This window comes from Portunus trituberculatus, chromosome 41 (assembly GCF_017591435.1).
Source record: "Portunus trituberculatus isolate SZX2019 chromosome 41, ASM1759143v1, whole genome shotgun sequence".
NCBI lineage: Eukaryota > Metazoa > Arthropoda > Malacostraca > Decapoda > Portunidae > Portunus > Portunus trituberculatus.
Genome location: NC_059295.1, coordinates 21,979,236 through 22,000,363, shown reverse-complemented (window position 1 = coordinate 22,000,363; position 21,128 = coordinate 21,979,236). Strand labels below are relative to the sequence as shown.

General features: G+C 47.9%; 1 long non-coding RNA gene across 1 annotated transcript in view; it reads right to left on the bottom strand.

The window, feature by feature from the left end:
• Nucleotides 1-21,128, bottom strand: part of LOC123517063 — a 176,072-nt gene that overhangs the window by 75,195 nt on the left and 79,749 nt on the right. The window contains exon 3 of the long non-coding RNA XR_006678381.1: nucleotides 10,151-10,185. This is a non-coding gene — a long non-coding RNA (uncharacterized LOC123517063). The remainder of the gene's footprint in view (nucleotides 1-10,150; nucleotides 10,186-21,128) is intronic.

Below are 21,128 nucleotides of genomic sequence, written 5' to 3'. Positions count from 1 at the left end.
AGCTAGGGTGTCCGAGACGCCACTGGCCAGGCCGCTCTCTTCACCACGGAACGAGGCGCGAACGCTTTCATCATCCGTGCTGCTTCATGATTTGTGGAAGAGAAGGAATCGTTTTATTCAAGAAAACGTCATGTCTGTCTTTCAGTAATGAATGTCACTCAACAATCACAAGGTCACACTCACCTATCCACCTTTCTTTAGAAAGGAACAAAAATCACATACCCTTTGTATGGCAGGGGGATGGAGGACCCCTACACGACAGTCACACCAAAAAAGAAATCATGAAATATCATCAGGTGAGGAAATGAAGGTTATGTCCTGCGAAAAAAAAAAAACAATGTATTCACACACACAGACGCAGGGAGGAAGAGCAGGCACTGTGTACCCAGAACGACGCGAAACGAAGGGCACTGAATAACTGGCGATCGAAGTCCCTCGGCGCCACGTCTTCCAAGGTCACGAGCAGCACGAGGGACATCGCCTCTCGCCACACCTGCCTCCTCGCCTCACACCGCAGTACAGGTAAAGGAAATATATTCGTACAAGAAGCAAAACAAGTTAATCTTCCAAACACTCCTACGCCATCCTCGGAGTCCCCTTCCGACTGTATTTCTACGTAACGTCTTTAGAGACCGGCACCTCAGTGGGCCTTTTTTTTTTTTCAGCTTTTTTGCCCCTGGCCGGTGTTCCCTCTTAAATGAAAAAAGCTCTTTAATTTCCTTCAAAACGTGAAAAATCCTTATCATTTACATATCTTTCACAAATTTAAAAAATAAACTCAAGCTCTTTTCCTTACATTTACTTCAGAATATAGTGCATGACAACCCCAAAGACTAATGATCAAAACTGTCTGTCTGCCTCTGTCCTTATCAGCTGCTTTTACAGGACTGGATCAGTAACAAGAGTACAATGAAAGCCACTGTTCATTATTGCCCTGCCGTATCACTTCAGACCTTATGAAAAAAAAATAAAAAATAAAAAAAAGAGAAGAAAAGAACGAGCAGCAACAATTGTTACCAAAGAAACAGTTCCTTGTGTGAGTGAGTGGCTGGCAGCGAGTGAAGGGACTTGTAATCATTAACTTACATTACATAAGTACGAAGCATTCATCAGTTCCTCCTTCCGTCTGTCAGATACATATGAATTAGAATAACGGGTTGAAAGAACACACATCCAGTGAAGCCTGGCATAGATTCAGAAATACATCGGAGCCAGAGCTGCAGAAACTTCGGATCAAATTAAATTCTCTAGAAATTTTTTTTTTTTCGAGTTTACATTTCCTATTGAAATGATTAACTGAGGCATGAAGACACGCTCATTCCACCATTCAACCGGCAGAGTACGAAGTGACGTCAGCGCTGCCAGGCAAGAGGAAGTGATGGTCAACACCCCCATCTCACCAACACCACCAACACCACTCACACCACCACACACCACCACACGCCACACCACATCACATCAAAATTCCATGACCAAAACCTTATTTTCAGATTTGCAGCATTCTATCAATTAAATATCACGGGATTCACTGTCCATCAATGCAATCAAGCAACGATGATGCATAAATATGAGGGAAGGAACACGGAAGAACCATGGCGTTGTGAAGAGGAAGCCAGTAGATGGTAGCGGAGGGAGCAAGCGCAGTATCTTTAGTATGTGTGTGTGTGTGTGTGTGTGTGTGTGTGTGTGTGTGTGTGTGTGTGTGTGTGTGTGTGTGTGTGTGTGTGTGTGTGTGTGTGTGTGTGTCAAGCAGCAAGGCACATCCACCTCCCAGCCTCCCCTGGCCGCGGCGAGGACGACAGACGGGCGGCAGCGTGCGGCGCGGCGGATATAATCAGGTTTGTTACGTTTCCAATAGTGAAAAGGAACTTTAGTCTCGAGTTTTATGAGTACAAAGCAGCCTCGGAGAAAGTCTAAGAAAAGAAAATTATGGTCAACATGAAAATATGAAGGTAAAAATAGGAAGTGTGCATAAGAAAAGGAAAAAAAAAGCTAAAGCAAAAGCCTGGAAAGCTATCTTCAATGTAATATATTTGATATGCCGGAGGGTGGCGTCGCAAAAAATATGAATACAGATGGTGGGCCAACAAAAGAGGAGATATGCAGAGTGAGCTCCCTTTAAACCAAGATGTGGAGATAACAGGCGATAAAGGGGGACTTATCAGGGCGCCAGGAGTGATAAAAGTCGGCCAACACATAATGAGTGACGCGGCGACTATGAAATATGTTGATTATCCCAGATACCTCGATGGTGCGCCAGTCAACACCACCAGTAATGGCGGCGCGGCTCGCCTCGCCTCCCGCCGCCCACCACGCAAGATAAAGAGCACACCAGGAGAAGGAAAAATAATGGAAAATCACAGACCAGCGCAGCGTAATAGGAAAATAAGTGAAATTAATACAACCACACGTTTTCTTTTGCTATTCTAACGGAGCTTGGATGGCTGGAGGAGAGGATGACGGCGGGGAGACGAAGGGCGGGAGGACGAAGGGCGGGGAGACACACACAACAAGGTGGCCATATCCTGCTTACCTCGAACCGAATGTGGAGTTTGGCATCAGAAGAAGTAAATGTATAGTGAATGTTACGTTACATAGCCGTCACGTGATGCACTTCGTTGAGATTAGAAAGAATTGAGAAAATAATCAAAATGCCACAGTGGAGGTGATTAACTCCTTCAGTATCGGAACGCATTTCTACCATGAGTTTTGTGTATGATTAGACCATTTCATTTACATTAGGAAGGGTCTATGGAAGTCAGAAGATTAATGGCCACAGTTTTCACTATTTTAATCCGCACATACGTTTCTGAACCTGTATAAAATCAACAAATAATAACCAGAGTTAATATGAAAACGCGTTATGGTACTGAAGGGGTTAAAGCTGCTGGCTGGCCACTAGAAGGCGCTGGTGAGGAGGCGTAGTTACCCTTCCCGCACCACCCTGCTCACAGCAAGACCTCACCCTGCTGCCTCCCTGCCGCGGAAAATGGACAACAGTAAATCGGCAGAAAGAGACGTAAAGACTAAATAATGGAGGCAGCAAAGTTGGAGAATTTTGATGAATTGGAAAATACCTACACACGTGAGCCTCTGCATTCTGATTGAATTATATACAAAACTGACCACTCCGACCACGCCGCAGGCACCACGACGAGACCCGCAGGGAAAAGACCATTCCGGCCTCCGTCTGCATATTAAAGTGCTTTTGACACACACACACACACACACACACACACACACACACACACACACACACACACACACACACACACATCTCTACGCTTTAAGAACATCACACTTCATACCCACGTCTCGTACACGCACCAAGTCAATAGTTGAATACGGGAGGGTTAGTGGGAGCATCTACAACAATGTTTCCGCCACTAGAGGAAGGATGTTTTGGGGAAGAAATCGTCGTCAAAACTTGATAAAACGAAGTATTTAACGCAACGTGCATGCAAACACTCAATACAGTCCAGTTCCGTTGTGCTTTCTTAACCCCTTCAAAACTGGGACACATTTTTACCTTGACATTTGTGTACGATCAGAACATTCTATTGACATTAGGAAAGGTCTATGGAGGTCAAAAGATTAATGTCTAGAGTCTTCATTATTTTAATTCTCCACATGAGTTTCTGAAGCTGTATAAAATCACGAAATACTAGTAATCAGAATATGAAAACGTGTCATGGTACTGAAGGGGTTAAACATGGAACGATAGATAGACGGACACACGGACAGACAGGCAGACAAGCAGGCAGAAAGGCAGATGAGCAGACAGACTAACAGGAGAGAAGGAAAGCAGGAAACAGACGAGCAGGCAGGTAAAGTACATATTCTATCCTTACATTTCCTTCTCATGCATTACATACATTCCTAACTATATCCATGTTTGTGGTAATTTTGCTTGGACAGTGAATTTGTGTTTATTATACCTCTCTCCCTAACAGTGTAAAAATAATAATAACTTCCCAGCGGACTGACAGACTGGCGGGGCGAGGCTCAATGGGGCGTGCAGTGCCTCTCCACCGATCCCTATTAATAAGATATAAGGAAGAACTTTACTTAATATTGTAGTGCTGTTTGATTCTTGACGGCCTGCCTGGTACGACTCATAATTAGCTCAGGGTTTGTTTTTCTTTTTTCTCTATCAAGATGCGGGATGTGTGAGTCTTCTTGCCCTGGTGAAGCCAAATGAAGGGGGAATGTGGGGCAGGGGCCACATCAGGTGCAGCGGAGATATCACCTCGTTCCCACTTCCTCCCTGATGCCTCGAGAATCAACCTTTTTTTTTGGTCACTCCATAAACATTCAGGTTATACTTCTCAGAATGCTCTCCCAAAAACGGCATTCGTCTACAAATGTTGGTCCGCGGAAATATATATTTTTTTCCTTCCCCGTGATGGTCATCAGGGCCACTCCGGGCCTGGTTTGTGGCCGCGTTCAGGTTGCGATTAGTGGCAGGTGAAGTAAGACAGTCGCTGATGAAGCACTTGCTCCCCGCCCTGCCTCCGCTCACCACCAGGAGTCTCGCAGTCGCTCACAGCTAAATAAATACTCTCTCTCTCTCTCTCTCTCTCTCTCTCTCTCTCTCTCTCTCTCTCTCTCTCTCTCTCTCCTAAGCAGAGCTGGTCCGAGAGGGAGTGAAATGTGTATGGTTTAGCTTCACATTACCTATTTGCTCCTGACGAATAATTAGGATTCCATAGTGAAAGCTGCGCCGCAGGAAGGTCACGTCTGGCCGCGGCCTGAATGCTGCACAACACAATAACATGAATCTATCTTGGCTTCATCTGACTGATTTGTGTTTAGTTCAGGCGCGCGTCATGGCACGTACCTTATTAGAATATTCTGATGCGTCTGCAAATATCAAATTAATTGTATATGTGTGGCTCTTTTTTTTATTGCCAGCTGTGACGGCATGGTAAGTATTAATAATGTATTACTGTATATAAACGGAACATCCGCGCCTCGATGCCAAGACCGGAGCTCGTGGAGGACTGGCGCTGCCGCCTCAGCGCCTCTCCTCCGGACCACGACTTGTGGTGGGACGTTAATGTTCGTGAGGTGTTGTATGGTTGCTGTATCTCCCTCCACACCCGAGCGGCGCCGCCCCTCCCCTCCCCCTCGCTCGTTCTCGTTTTCTTAACGTTTCGGGTTTAGTCTTCTCGTTGAACACAGTGTCACGTTGAGTGGGAGCGTTATTCGAACTCGGTCAGTACTCAGCCAGTACTGAACGTCTGTGGATTCAAATCAGGCCAGTTTCGCGTCTGGTGTCACTCAGCAGGTAGGTGACGCGCCGTGCTGAAGACGGCAACTCTGCAGGAGGGACAGGCCTGGCGGTGCTGGACGAAGTGCTTCCCTGCGTCACGTGCCGCCACACGCCTGTCACGACATTGTTTTCTGTTATTCAAGGCGATGTATTTCATTCCATGCAGGAAAATTTGATCTGGACAGACAAATAAACAGGGCAAGGATTCACAGTCCTTATAACCAGAACATTATTGTGAGCAATACATCCAGGCCTGTGCATTCTTGCACAAAACAAAGTTGTTTCTAAGTTGTATTTTACATTCATTTTACATGTTTTCTACTTCCATACGGTGAGGTCTTCCTCACAGAGTGTCCCATTCCATCTCGGAGCGAAATTAGAGTTTGGGCGGAGCAGATTAAGGCGGCGGCGGGCGTACGTGCCGCCGCCTCTGCCACTGTTATGTGGGAAGTTCCGGCCGGAGGCAAGTGTGGCCACCACCACCATCACCACCACCACCACCCTGATGACCCCGCTCCCCAGACCTCCTCCTCCTTCTCTTTCTTACACTTCCATTTCTTTTCCTTCTTCTCTTTCTCTTCCTCCTCCTCCTTCCCCTCCTCATCCTCTCCCTCATCCTCCTTCCCTCCCACTCCTCCTCCTCCTGCTCTTTTCTTGCAATTCCTTTCCTTTCGTTTTTCTTCGCATTCTTTCTCTTTCCAAAACTTCCTGAACAAAGATTTTCATGCGAACAAAGTTTCCAAATGTTTTTAGATGTATTTTACTAATTTGGACGGCCGTGCCTTCACCTCGCCCTCATACAGACACGCAGCTTGGTGCCTCCTGCAGGCCGCGACACACGCCCTTCAGATGTCGCAGCAAGGAACACCCGTCATCCCCTTCTTGGGTTATTTTCTTCTGTCACTCTTGACTCGAACCATTTTCCTTACAAAGCTATTCCAATCCTAAACAAGGCCCGCCGCCCCTCAGCTCCCTTCCCTGTGGTGCGAGCATCGGCCGCGTCAGCGAGGTAATGCAGGGCGCGACGCCCCCTCCGTCCTCACATTACTGCCACACAAACAAAAGAATTAACGTGCCCCAAAAATAGCGAATGGAAATGATACGGATAAATGGTTTGCCTCAGGGAGTAAATTTATCCGGCGACAGGAGGTGTCGACCGTGGAGGGCTGCTGAGGCCGACGAGGCACCGCGACAAAGGCCACCAGGCAAGTTATGAAAAAAAGGAAAAAAAGTCATCAAAATATATGTTAGCACAAAAAGTGAGCCATGTAATCAACCAACACTCGTATTTATGGAGGTGAACTCGTTGGTGCATCCATACAAGTTACTCTGCACAAAATATATTATCAGGGAACGTCAGAGCGTCACGCCGTGTGGACGAGGAGCCAGCCACTTTTCACAGCCCTCAGGACACTCTCTGAAGCGTCGCTACTGCGTTGCCTGTGTGAAAAATAAGCTTCAGTAACTCCTAAAAGGTTTCAGAATATCACAGCACCAGTTCAGCCCGACCCAGCCAGAACTTGTTAGAGGTTGAAAAAATAACGTAGCAATTACTGAATTTATTAAAGACAGCGTTGGATAAACTCAACGAAACCAACGATGGATAAACAGGGGAGGGCAATTATAGCCGAGGGGGAGAGCGAGGGGCGAGGGTTGCGGCTAGGGCTCACCACTGACCCATCGATTTTGTGGTGACAACACTTCGGTCTCTGGCGTTGGGGGGACAAGACAAGTCCGTCTACCACCAACTCGGCTCCCCAAGACATTTTTACATAGATGAATAGTCAGTGTAATTCCCAGTCACTTCCTGAGAGCATATTACCACGCCTTGAGGGGACCACCTTCCCTCCACACACCAGCATCACACTGCGGCTTGGGAAGAGATTAGTTTTGGTCGAATTCATATAAACGCCGATTTTTCTTGGCGGTAGCGGTGGTCACTTCTCTTAGGCAGCACCGAGACGCCGCCCTCCGCTCCCCTCGACCTCACGACGCTGTTTGTCATGCCGCGTCCTCCCGCCCCAGTTCCAGCCATCAAAACTAACGGTACGGAACGTGACTTGTGGCAGGAAGGTGTAGCAGTGTTTCAGAGATGACCGGAGAGTAGGGGACGAGTTGTAGGCTAGTGCAGAGGAGGAGAGGACGTGTGGCTGAGAGAAAGAGAAAGGTTAGACCGCGATAAGAGACCAGGGCATGGCAAATTACAGCGCCACGCCACCATTGGACAGAAAACCATGAAGAAGATGATGAAGAGGACCATGACATCATAAAGCTATAGTAAGACTGAGAGAATTATAAAAGACGGACGACGGACTACACTCGTAATTAAAGTGGAAAGCAAAGGCAAAGGGCGGAGAGGAGGCCAAGACGGGCGGCAGCGGCGTGACTGTAGGACAAGATTCAGCCGGGCGAGAACTGCGGCAGGGCAGCAGGAGGGGAAGCAGGAGTAAGAGAGAGAGAGAGAGAGAGAGAGAGAGAGAGAGAGAGAGAGAGAGAGAGAGAGAGAGAGAGAGAGAGAGAGAGAGAGTGTGTGTGTGTGTGTGTGTGTGTGTGTGTGTGTGTGTGTGTGTATGTGTGTGTGTGTTTCACTGTTTGATCTGCTGCAGTCTCTGACGAGACAGCCAGACGTTACCCTACGGAACGAGCTCAGAACTCATTATTTCCGATCTTCGGATAGGCCTGAGACCAGGCACACATCACACACCGGGACAACAAGGTCACAACTCCTCGATTTACATCCCGTACCTACTCACTGCTAGGTGAACAGGGGCTACACGTAAAAGGAGACACACCCAAATATCTCCACCCGGCCGGGGAATCGAACCCCGGTCCTCTGGCTTGTGAAGCCAGCGCTCTAACCACTGAGCTACCGTGTGTGTGTGTGTGTGTGTGTGTGTGTGTGTGTGTGTGTGTGTGTGTGTGTGTGTGTGTGTGTGTGTGTAAACTAAACGAACCCTTAGATGCATAATTTCAATAACAAACGTTGCATTTCACTCTACAACTACCACCTCCCTCAAGTTACCTAAAGGAGCAGAGGTCAGGTACCTTTCACCCGCAACACTCCGCCACGGTAACAATGTCTTAGAACAATAACATAGGCAGAACAAAAGCTGCATAGAGCGACGGTAAGCGACAAGATGAGCCTCAGAACACTGCCGAACAACTTTTATAGAGCGGAACATTTGCCAGAGAGAAGGTGCGAGTTGATGATATTTGCCTTGAAGTCTTAAAAATGCACAAATGTGAAATAAACGAGAATAAATAGATAGATAGATAGATAGATAGACAGATAGATAAATAGATAGATAGATAGATGGATAGGTTAGATAGATAGGTAGGTAGGTAGGCATTTTAAGTAGATACATAGTTAATAATCATACGTTTCTAAATTAGACACAAGCATTTCCCTTGGGCTTTCACATGCACATGGTCATAATCATCTGTAATGCCAAATAACGGAGGAAAGGCAGGATCAGAGTTACTTTGAAAGGTGACTGACTGGCCATCACAACACCAGCTGCTTGCCTCTCATGCCACTCATAAGCTCACATTCACATGACAAGCTAAACCACTTCAATACTAGGATACAGTTTTACCTTAAAGTGTGTGTACGATTAGACCATTTTATTGACATTAGGAAGGGTCTATGGAGGTCGGAAGATTAATGGGAGGCGGTGGCGTAGTGGGTAAGGTGGTGAGCGTGGGATCGGCAGACGTCCGCGCATAAGTTCGAATCCCACCACGTACAGCCTTAAATTAAAAACTTTGTCATTTGTCGAGTGGCTTAAAGTTATCTACAAAATACCTAGGATTTAGGCAGTTTCACCAAAGATGCTCCTGGGTGGTGATATGTGTCCTAACTCCTAAATAAAATGCCTGGGTGTTTCCCATACTCTTCAAGTACACCTGCAGGTGCTATAAGCTATAACAAAAATATATAAACAAATAGATTGTAAAGTTGCCTGAAAAAGTAGAACTGTATAGAAATATTGATAATGTTTTACTACATGTGACACTAATTCTAAGTGAAACTATACAATAAATAAAACAGATGCATATACAAACAAATCTAAATTGCTGAAATAAAAAGCACATATACCAAACTCAAAGGTGATATGATGGTATTGAAGAGGCTGAGGTCAGAGGTCAGAGGTCAACCAACACCTGCACCACATACCCCTCCTTCCTGCCAGCCACGCCTAGAACGTCAGTCTCCAGACGCCCGCCTGTCCACATACATGTCCTGGCGGTGAAATTTCGGTCATAATATAAAATTGGTGTGTGTGTGTGTGTGTGTGTGTGTGTGTGTGTGTGTGTGTGTGTGTGTGTGTGTGTGTGTGTGTGTGTGTTCATAAGTACTCGTAACAAAGGAGAGAAAAATCAAGGAGAAAGAACAGGCTGTGGGCAGTACCTCTCGCTGGCTGAGGGAGGAGCAGCCTGGTGGTGGTGGTGGTGGTCGTGGTGGTGGTGGTGGAGAAGAAAGGACGATACGTAACGCAAGGGCCCGAAAAACAACAAATTTATCTACCACTTTAACAGAGAAAACTTGAGAGCGCGGCAGTAAAGGCAATTATATTAAGCTATATAAAGCAGTGTTTCTCGTACGGCGATATCGTAACTTTCTCTTTCTGAAAATCCTGAAGTGTTTTGGTGCAGCACATGAAGAAACATCAGCCTTGAACTTTATCGTGGAGTGTTACGCCAAAAAATGGGGATGTTGTGTTGCGTGCGGCAGGTTACCAAGACTCTCCCGGATCGGATCGCCCTCACTACGCCCACCACCTCTCCCTCTCTCACTATCTCCTTCCCAGCACAGGGATTTTACATCTGAGCTTCCGATGACGTGTACGTAATGTTCTTATTGACTATACTTACCGCCAGCCACACCACGCAGCACACGCTCGCAGATACTGAAATAGAGAAAAAGAAAAGATTAACCCCATCAATACTGTAACGTATTTTTGCCAGAAGTTTTGGGTGTGATTAGACGATTTTATTTACATTAGAAGGTTAAAAACAAATTGAGACGTATCTTTACCTTGATTTTTTGGGTATGATTAGACGATTTTATTTACACTAGCAAGGTTCTATGGAGGTCAGAAGGTTAAAAGTCCAGCATTTTTACTATTTTAATCCCCCCATAAGTTTCTGAAGATGCATAAAATCGGCAAATAGTAAGCAAAATCAATATGAAAACACGGCATGGTACTAAATGGGTTAAACATTCATCACACTGCAACGTACGTACACCGTGACAATATTATGCTTAACTAGTACACATGCTGAATAAGATACAAGGATACCTAACGAACGTACAGTGATGATGCGTCAAGATAAATATGACGATGTAGGATGAACTTTCAAACAAAAAAAAATGTCTGCTACTGTAGAGGAACAAAAAATTTCTATAGTGACAGTACACACACACACACACACACACACACACACACACACACACACACACACACACACACACACACACACACACACACACACTTGAGGACAGCGGTGGCGAGGCAGGAAGGGAAGCAAGCAAAGGGTCGGGTTGGTGATGAGGCGCCGCGCGGAGGTCAGGCATCGAAGGTAAAGAATCGCTCAGGGAATACCAGCGAGCAGTGTCGAGGCCGCAGTCGTGGCTAAACTGCGTCGCCGGACCCGGCTGAGTTATGTGACGTGCGCAGGTAACCGTGACGAACAAAAATGACCTCAGATGACCAGAGCAGCCACAAATTCTGCTCTCATGATAAATACTGACTTGCAGGAAGCTTCCTCTAAAATATTCCCTCGACTGTTTTTCCCCCTAATGTAACTGGGGAAAGGAGGAGGGCGAGGAGAGAGAGAGAGAGAGAGAGAGAGAGAGAGAGAGAGAGAGAGAGAGAGAGAGAGAGAGAGAGAGAGAGAGAGAGAGAGAGAGAGAGAGGAAGGAGAGACTTTATTTCAGAGGGACTGGAGGGCCTCTGCCACGAGCACGTGAATGATGTCAAGTAGCCGTCACCACGAGCTTTCGGGATTACAGCCTTGGGAGTTATGCTGCTCCAGTGTGTGTGTGTGTGTGTGTGTGTGTGTGTGTGTGTGTGTGTGTGTGTGTGTGTGTGTGTAAAAGATTCCCCATTGTAAATCCGTGCAGGGAAGTGTACGTGTAGTCTTGTGCCTCAGTCCCTCACCCCGCTCACTCACACAGTTTGCTTGGCGAGCCTTGAGGCTGAGCGGTGCTGAGCGGCCCTGCTTCCCCACGACCCAGGACAAGGCAGGCTGGTGAGCGGGGTGACAACAGGACGACACGAGCCTCATATCACATAACAATTTGGATCATGGGTAATTGAAAATGAAGTTAGAGCTTAACAAGTCAAGGTAAGGCCTATTGGAGACACCCGCTGACTCCCCGCAACGCAACGAGCAGCACTTCGATCACAGGAGTCCAGGCAGCGGGGGAAGCAGCAGCATCGCCGCACATTCTTCCGCTGCCCAGCGCCCATCGGAGGCCATGATGCCGCGGAGTGACCATGAGTCAGCGTCGAACGACGGTGCGTCACCATTATCAGTCGTCGATTACTTACTTTTGGATTAGTAAGCAGTGACCAGGAAGAGGAAAGGACCGCCCTTAAATATGGATCCTCTGTCTGCTCTACATGAGGAGGGGAATGTGTCTCTGCCTCACAAAGATGATGATGGGCGCCGCTCCTCCAAGGCCGGGAGGACGTCGGGTCATAGAGGAAGGTATTTATGGCGCCATTATGACTGATACCGATTTGAAGGAAGCACGGCCAATATATGGACCTCTTTTGTCGATCTTTTTATACGGGGTGAAGGTTTTACTATTTTATTATTTTTGGATCGTGGATCGGTGGGCCAGGTGGTGGAGGGGCCGCCAGAGGTTGCCCTGACGCTGGACTGAGGCTGCTGGAGGAGAGAGAGAGAGAGAGAGAGAGAGAGAGAGAGAGAGAGAGAGAGAGAGAGAGAGAGAGAGAGAGAGAAAGAGATGAAGAGGAGGCAACGGAGGTAGGGAGGGGAATATGTCGCGCTGACAGAACATTTGGAGAAGTGGACAAAATTGAGGCTTTTTTCTTATGAAGTCGTAATATTTGTTTTCCTCATATCTCCAGCAAGTGAATGACACCCTCACTTCCAAAGCCGTGAACGATTCTGTGTTGACATGAGACACACACACGACGCCTCGTCCCACGGAAGGAATACCTCAGTGTCTAACAAAGGAATAAGGTTTTTATCCCTTATGTTCTAATTACCATAAGTGAAACCTAATCCTCTTTTTTTTGTCCAGTGCAGCAAAGCAGATTAACAAAACCTAGAGGGAAAGTCGTGCCTGCAGTTCTTATAAGACACTCAAGTACTAGTGAATGAACTCCCAGTGTGTGTGTGTGTGTGTGTTTCACTGTTTGATCTGCTGCAGTCTCTGACGAGACAGCCAGACGTTACCCTACGGAACGAGCTCAGAGCTCATTATTTCCGATCTTCGGATAGGCCTGAGACCAGGCACACACCACACACCGGGACAACAAGGTCACAACTCCTCGATTTACATCCCGTACCTACTCACTGCTAGGTGAACAGGGGCTACACGTGAAAGGAGACACACCCAAATATCTCCACCCGGCCGGGGAATCGAACCTCGGTCCTCTGGCTTGTGAAGCCAGCGCTCTAACCACTGAGCTACCGGGTGTGTGTGTGTGTGTGTGTGTGTGTGTGTGTGTGTGTGTGTGTGTGTGTGTGTGTGTGTGTGTGTGTGTGTGTGTGTGTGTGTGTGTGTGTGTGTGTGTGTGTGTGTGTGTGTGTGTGTGTGTGTGACGGGTCGCGCAGCTTATCACCGTCTTTATTCCGTCCCTCATTCAGTTGCTCACTCGTCCACCGCTTCCCCTCCAGCGGATCCTAGGAAGTTGGTGACTCAAACTCTTTTCTTTTGTAGTTATAAACGATAGAGAACATGATGTACCAAACATGAAAGCTACACTATACAATGCAGGCATATATACCCTCCGTTTCATGAAGCGAGCATACACACTCACTCTCTCTCTCTCTCTCTCTCACACACACACACACACACACACACACACACATACACACAGCAGAGGGCGGCCTATGTGCCTGAGTTAGTGTCGGTGGTGCGGGGAAAATGTTTAACCAAACTCGGCATGATGGATACAACACACTTGAGACAATAAATTCCTCTTAAAATAAACACTGACCTGCGAGGAAGCTGCTCTAAAATATTCTCCCTAATGTCTTTTTTGCCTCTGGCCGCCACACTTTATGTGTCTGACTTGCCCAAAATGTTGGCTACACTGCTGGTCGCTCTTTCTTGGTGACGCTGTTATGATGACTGAGGCTGCTGGCAACACTGCACGCCGCTATAAGACTATCCCTTGCTGTCTGTATTCGTGCTGATTGTGGCAACACTGTTTCGTGGGCAGCAAAGGCAGTACCGTCATGTGCTTGGTGCAGAGCAGGACTCACGTCACCCCATCATGTGGTGTCCCAAGCCTCCCACTCTCGGCCTCACCACAACACTAACGAAACACTTCAGCCAGGAGGCCTGCCAGCAGTACGGGCCATGGTCCCTCTGGACAAACTTAGACGACAACCGCAGGACACAGCCCTCCCCAAGACGGAAGGGTTGCTGCAGCGGACTGCCGGAAGCATCACCGACTAGATAACGAACCATGTTTCTGGACAATTAAACACATGCTCAGTCTTCGTTCATACTTTCCGAAACATTTCACTCAAGCATTATTTCTGGTCGTGGAGCGCCTTGCTTGACGGTGACTCCCTTCAAGGCAACAAGACAGATTACACAAGGCTACGGAACCAACACACCAGGAATGGCGTCTTCTTCCCATATTATAAGTATTCCCTTGTCGCCCACCTCCTGTCGCCTTGCTGGATAAACAAGCTCGCAACGGTCCACGCCCCTCCTCGTCCCCAGAGCCGGGAGTCACCACCAGTAGTAGTCCGTGGAAGCGACAATTTTGCCAGAACAGCGGCGGCTGTCATTAGCAGGGTAGGAAGGGGCCACCTACCGCCGCTGTATGTCTCCGTGTGCGAGGAATGTTCACTCCGGAAATAGTCACATAAAGTTATTTTACTGCCTTTTAAAAGACTAATGGAGAGGCGGCTTCATCTTACCTCAGAAACCTGCAAGTCCCGCACACTGACCCGCCTACCAGCCTACCACGCCCCCTGACACACTCACCACACCCACGGGAGACACCTTGTTGACCTGCGCCACGCCAGTGATACGCGTACCTGTGATGTGATAACGTACTCCGTCACTCACGGATGGCTACAGACTCTACCACAACACTTAAGTGACATGCATCAACAACACGTAAATAAGAGAACAAGTAAACAAATTGTATATTTTAACTGCACATCTATATGAAAACCAAATTATTAGATGATATAGTTCATAATCTTATAAGTCATTCATTCACTGATTAAAAAGAGAATAATCGCCGTCACCCTCAACACCCAGAGGAGCAAACACCAGGAGGAGGCGCCTGGCCCTTCCCTTTCTGGTGAGGCAGCAGCAGCAGCGGTGAGGCCTCGCGGCTCAGTAAATAAACTGAAACATTATCACTGATGGGTCAACGCGGCGCCCGTGAAGAGGAGCACCAACGCCCCCCTGCTCTCTCTCTCTCTCTCTCTCTCTCTCTCTCTCTCTCTCTCTCTCTCTCTCTCTCTCTCTCTGGTCACGCTGAGCCGCACGCCAAACACAACAATATTAAATCGCAGCTCGGCTCAGCTCCCTCAGTCCCCTCCTCGCCCCCTCGCCGTCCCCGCAGCCCCATCTCCTGCGCCTCTCAAACACGCCCACTTACGAACTACCCACTAAAGGGGCCTCGGCTAATCATCGGAGAAATATTAACCATAATGCACCAGGTGTTTGTGTAAGATATTCCCGGCGGCGACAATTGGCTACACTGGCCGTCAATTTATTCATCAAGCCGCTGCTTCCAGCCCGCACGTGACCCTGCATCAGTCATTAGGCAAATGGCGCCCGTATATAAAGGCTCCTCAAAGGTGCTTTTTCCCACTCAAGTCAGTTAGGAGTCGTATTGTACTGTCCGGCCCCACGTGCATATTCTGCTTCCCGCTGCTGCCGGCACGCCCAAGGCACGTAATGCCGGTCGGGAGAGGAAAGGGAGGCGGGTGTGTGGGTGGCGAGATGGGTCCATGGGTGGAGACAGACAGAGAGAGATGGAGACAGATATTTTAACGGACAGATAGACAGATAGATAGACATTAGATAATAGATAGAGATAGAGAAATAGATTGATAGATAGATAGTAGATAGACAGATACATACATACTTACATACATACATACATACATACATACATATAGATAGATATATATAGATAGATAGATAAGTAGATTGATAAAAAGAGATGAAATAGATAGATAAATGGATATATTTAAATAGATACAATTTTCATGTTTATTTATTGATATATATATATATATATATATATATATATATATATATATATATATATATATATATATATATATATATATATATATATATATATATATATATATATATATATATATATATATATATATATATATAGAGAGAGAGAGAGAGAGAGAGAGAGAGAGAGAGAGAGAGAGAGAGAGAGAGAGAGAGAGAGAGAGAGAGAGAGAGAGAGAGAGAGAGAGAGAGATTTGATACCTGATTCCTTAAAATAACATAAAATCAAAATCTTTACAGCGAGCACAGCGAGACGCTCCAGCTCTCCTGTTTTCTCTCAGGCGCGCACAAGAACTTCATATTTTGTGACCATTATAAGCTCGTCGCAATGCACGTGGCAGCATTTCACCATCAAATATAGGCTATCCTTGTAAGAGCAGTGGTCCTGACGGTGTCGCAGCAGAAGGATGAACTGCGGCCTTCATTCCCTAACCTGGCCAGCAAGTGGTGAGGCGCTGCAGCCGAGGCCGCCTGCCGCCCCATCAGGCAAGCCTCACTCTCCCATTACCTCAGCTGCCCACCTCAGTAACCATTGTTAATGCCAAGTTACACCTGCAACTGCCACCACTGCTGTATGGACCGAGGGTTCAAGTGCTGCTGCCGTCCTCTCCCGGCGAGTGACAGTCGTTGGCGCTGAGACATGTGCCGCGGACTCTCGCCTAACAACGCCTCACTCCTTTATCACTAGATTAAATCAATTTACCTTGACCTGTACATGTGTTCCGTAGCCCTCGTTCTCCCACATCGGTGAAGGCACGCACAGGCCAAGGGCAGGGAAAGGAGTGGCGGAAATCATTAGTGTGGCGCAGAGCTGTGGCGCCGCTGGACAGGTGTGGCTGATGCGCGTCACTGGTGAAGAGGCAGCATTAACATGAAAGGTTGTCTTAAGTGTCTCGCGATACCTGTAGGGAGGCCATAGCATGCCTTGGTGCAGCCACACGTATTCACTCTATCCTGGTGATGTGGAGCAGAGTGTAGCCTTCGTGCCCCATGGAATTAACAAGAAACACTCACTATTTCACCAATACCACCTGTCACCTTCATCAGGCCGTATGTGCCAAGCCAAGGACTGAGCAAGCTGCGGGACAAAATACAAGAAAATGTAAGTAAAAGGTTTAAGAAACGAGCGAGTTATTCTAAGACATGATTGCTGCTATCATGTATTGAGGAAGGGTCACAAGGGTCACGGGGTCAAGGCTCGCCGCTCAGGGTTGATGAGGTGACTGCAAGACTCCTCCTCGCCCCCAACCCCCGACACTTTATATAGTCTATAACGAATGTTCAACAGCGGCGGCGGCTCGGAGAGAATGACGAGGGTGTCTGCTCGCCGTGCATTCCCTGACGTGCTCCGTAAAGTATAATTACCGGCCAACTCATAAAACTCCCTCCCCCTTCATTAGTGTGTAAGGTGATGCAGACACGGGAGCGCTCGCGGCCTGTGTGATCGACCTCAACCCATTTTTAGGACGAAAAGTAATACGTATTGAACTCGCTATAAAAATAAGCGGGTACAGTTTATATTTGCATAACAACCATCGCATTACGCTCCACCACTTAAAACAAACATACACTTAGTCTGTATGATGCATTTAAACACAAATTATGTTGTGTGTCCGCCAATCACCATCCGTCCGAGTGACACTCCCCGTGCACCACTACTCGCTGCAATGGCCGCGAAGTGAGGGAGACACGGAAAGCAGCCTCGCCCTCCTCCATCACCTGCCCGGAGCATCCAACATAAATAGTACTGCAGACAGTTCAAGTCACAGGGAGTCAGAGGGGCGCTGAGCTTCACAAGATTACGCAATAAGTGTGAACAGAGGCGGTGTTTAGAGGCGGGATTACAAGCAGCCACCACCGGGACATTGCTGCTGCTAAAGTGGGGAGCAGAGGCCGCGAAAGGAGGAGCTCGCCTTGACGAGGTCGGGAGCAACGCCAGGTCGCCGTTACAAGCGGGAGGGGATCCTGAGTCTCGGGGGAAGGGAGGGACGGGAACGGAGGCGGGGGCGGGGATGGGGATGGAGAGGCAGGGTGGTGTGGCGGAAGGCTGTATAAGGAAACAAGGCGCGGACGGGCGGGCGTGTGCAGGGGAGCGGCGGCGGTGGCAGCAATATCCCCCCGGGCTCCTAACTGCAACACTCGCGCCATAAAGGGCATCAGTGTCAATAATGAACATGAGCAGTTGGCCCATCCCGCCTGACACGACCGCACGAGGAAATTCTGGACTTCTTAATGGGCGGGTTAATGTGCAGCTGCCAATGAGAGGAACCGTCATGGCGATGGGAATTGGCAGTTTGCTGGGCCAGGACCACCGCTGTTGTTGTCCACACGCCCTCTATACGCTCCCTAACGCGCCAACCACACACAACTTTTACACCTAACCTGCCTCAGGTTTCATAGATTTAAAGAAGTAACTACTAAGTTTGTTAGCTGATTTTCCAATAGGAGTGAGCGTGGTTTAGCCCTGCCTCCCTGCCCTCCCCCCTCCCTCACGCCCTCCCTCCCTCCCTCCCTCCCTCCCTTCGCCTTCAGCTCGCCGCCGTCGGTAAAGATCTGGTAAAATTATATAATGAGCACTGGGGCCAATAACCCGTCATTAGGGGTTATGTGCACCGCATGAGATTAATATTGAAGGTTATTCTACAGTAAATCCTCGTAAGAGAAGCTACTGCCGTGGAGGAGCCGCCGCCGCAAGCAAGTTGCCACCCGGAGCATAAAAATTGCAAAGCTTAAAATCTTCCCCTGATTCCCGAAACAAGAGGCACCTGAATATCCATAAAGAGAGATAAAACACGAAATAGGAGCCGCAATCAACAGCGCCAGATTGTGCGGCGGCCGAGAAAAGTAAACCGGAGTGTGGGAGTGTCATTCAGCGTTCTTTGTGGTCGGAAGCATAATGCAGCTCCCTATGGGTTTATCAGATCAAGTTTTAATTAAATTTTCGCCTTTACGTAATTAAGTCTCGCTCAACGGCCGTATAAAACAAGATAATGGGCTGAGGCTGATCGCGGCCGAAATTTCAAGTCATCATATATTCCAGGCATTTTGCGCTAGAATTTGATTACTCTTTAGGAGAGAAACAAGGTATCGGCGCCGCTGGATCCCGGGAGATTGTATTTAGATCAAGTTAAGATTATTTCTTGATTGATTTACTAAGATTGGATAAAGGAGGAGTTGGATTACACTTGCGTTTACAGAGTATAGTTGTTGTATTTCCTTGGAGTGAGGTTAATATTCCGGGCGGGGTGGTTTACTAAGATTGGGGGAAAATCTAGCCAGATATTACAAAGATTTACCTGCCATTCTTGGTTTAGGGAGTGTTATGAGGGCGGTTAAGGTCACCGGAATGTTGACTTAGACGCCATTACCGGAGATACTCAGCTTCTTTACCACTGACGCCGCCGCCGCCACAGCCGCCGCCGCCACGGGGTTACCGCCGATTAACATTCAACTTAATTTTCTTTAAGCTTGGGTTTAATTACATTAGCAAGAGATCTGGGGAGGCTAAGCGTCTGGGAGGAATTTCATACAGTTGCATTTAATAACCCTGGCAGTAAAGTGAATGTATCTGGTACTTAGCCAGGGCGGCGGGGTTACGCCGCTCAGCCGCCCCTATACCTTAGTGGCTGCTGGATTACGATATTGGGATTATAAAGTCACGGTGTTGATGGCGGGTCGCGAGTCCGGCCGGCGTGGCGCGGCCCGTGTTGCTCCGCCAGGGTAAACACCACCCGCTAGTGGGAGCCATTAATCACGCCCTGATAATGACCGTTTATATCTCCATTAACAGGTCTCTCCATTACCGGCCACTTGGCGGAGCCCTGATGATGGTGACGATGGTGGCCACGGCGGTAGCGGCGGCGGTACGAGGTTACCTGCCACCTGACCTCGCAACTCTGAGACGCTGCGGGAGCGATGCAGCGTGACCGCGGCGCTAAGGTGGCGGGGCAGACCTGGTGAAGGTGCCAGCTGTGATGCCACCGATACTCTGGTGCAGGATGATTTGGAGAAGCTCTGGTATGTTGGCGCTGAAGATGATGGTGATAACAATAGGTGGAGATGATCACAATGATAAAGTCATCATCATCATCACCAGTATGTCCATCATAACCTGTACACCATCCACCTTGAAGACAGAGTGACACGCTTCGCCTTTTACTATGGCAGTGTTCTCATAATGATAAGGAGGAGGAGGAGGAGGAGGAGGAGGAGGAGGAGGAGGAGGAGGAGGAGGAGGAGGAGGAGAATAAAAAACAAAGCATCAAAAATAACAAGAACAAGAAAAAGAAGACCAATTACAAGGCCACGAAGTAGTGTGACATGAGCAGCACCAGCCACCAGACCCATGTATAGTGAACTCAGAAATACCTTGAGCCACCAGCACCACACCGCCAGTCAAGCACCAAACCGCCTCGCCCAGCCTGGAACGACATCTGTGCCACCATCAGGTCACGGATCCCAACCCTCTCCCTACTTCACCTCCTCCATGCACCTACAACCCTCCCTCTCCCAGCTTTCAACCTCACCCATTTCTCCTTCCTTCTCTTATCTTCCCTGCTCGTCCTCTCTATACTCCCCCACCTTTCCAATCAAGTGATCTTTGTTTGACCTTCTCTCCTCTCCTTTTCCTTATTCTTCCGTCTGCCCCATACATCTACAACTCTCTCTCTCTCTCCCTGCCTTCAACCTCACTAATTTCTCCTTCCCTGCTCGTTATCTTTTCTCTTCTATACTTTTCCTCCTTTTTCATGTGGTGATCTTTGTTTGACGTTCTTTCCTCTCCTTTTCCTTATTCTTCCTCTGCCATCAGCCTCGCCGCCCGTCCAGGATAGCAATATGCAGAAACGACTATTTTCAAAGGCTCTAGTTGAAGATACTCATGTTCATTAGGGTAGTTTTATAGTTCTGGTGATGGATTAGCAAGATTTCTAGCTTATCATAAGGAGAAACTGCCTTGAAAACCCCGCTAGTCGTCTCTAGGGACTTGAAAAATTGTCGCGGTGAAAGAGCAAGGCGTTTCTGAATATGGCCTTATATACCACGGTGGTGTGTGTCGCGCGGCTCCCACACTAATCCACCCCTGCACACAATAAGCTGAATTCTGAAGCGTGGGTGATGCGTTCTGTTCATCACGTTCCCTAGACTGTAGACGCGAGGAAATAGAAAAATAAAGGTCAAGATAAGAAAATGGGAAACGATATACAGACCGCTTCTTGATCTGTGACTTAGTGAACAAGCATGTAGGTTTCTAGTTTGCATAACGTTAGCTATTAGTATACGTGAGACAGGGATTACTGCATGGCTAACATTACTTAACCTCTTCAGCACCATGACGAGTTTTCATATTTATTCTGCTTGCTATCT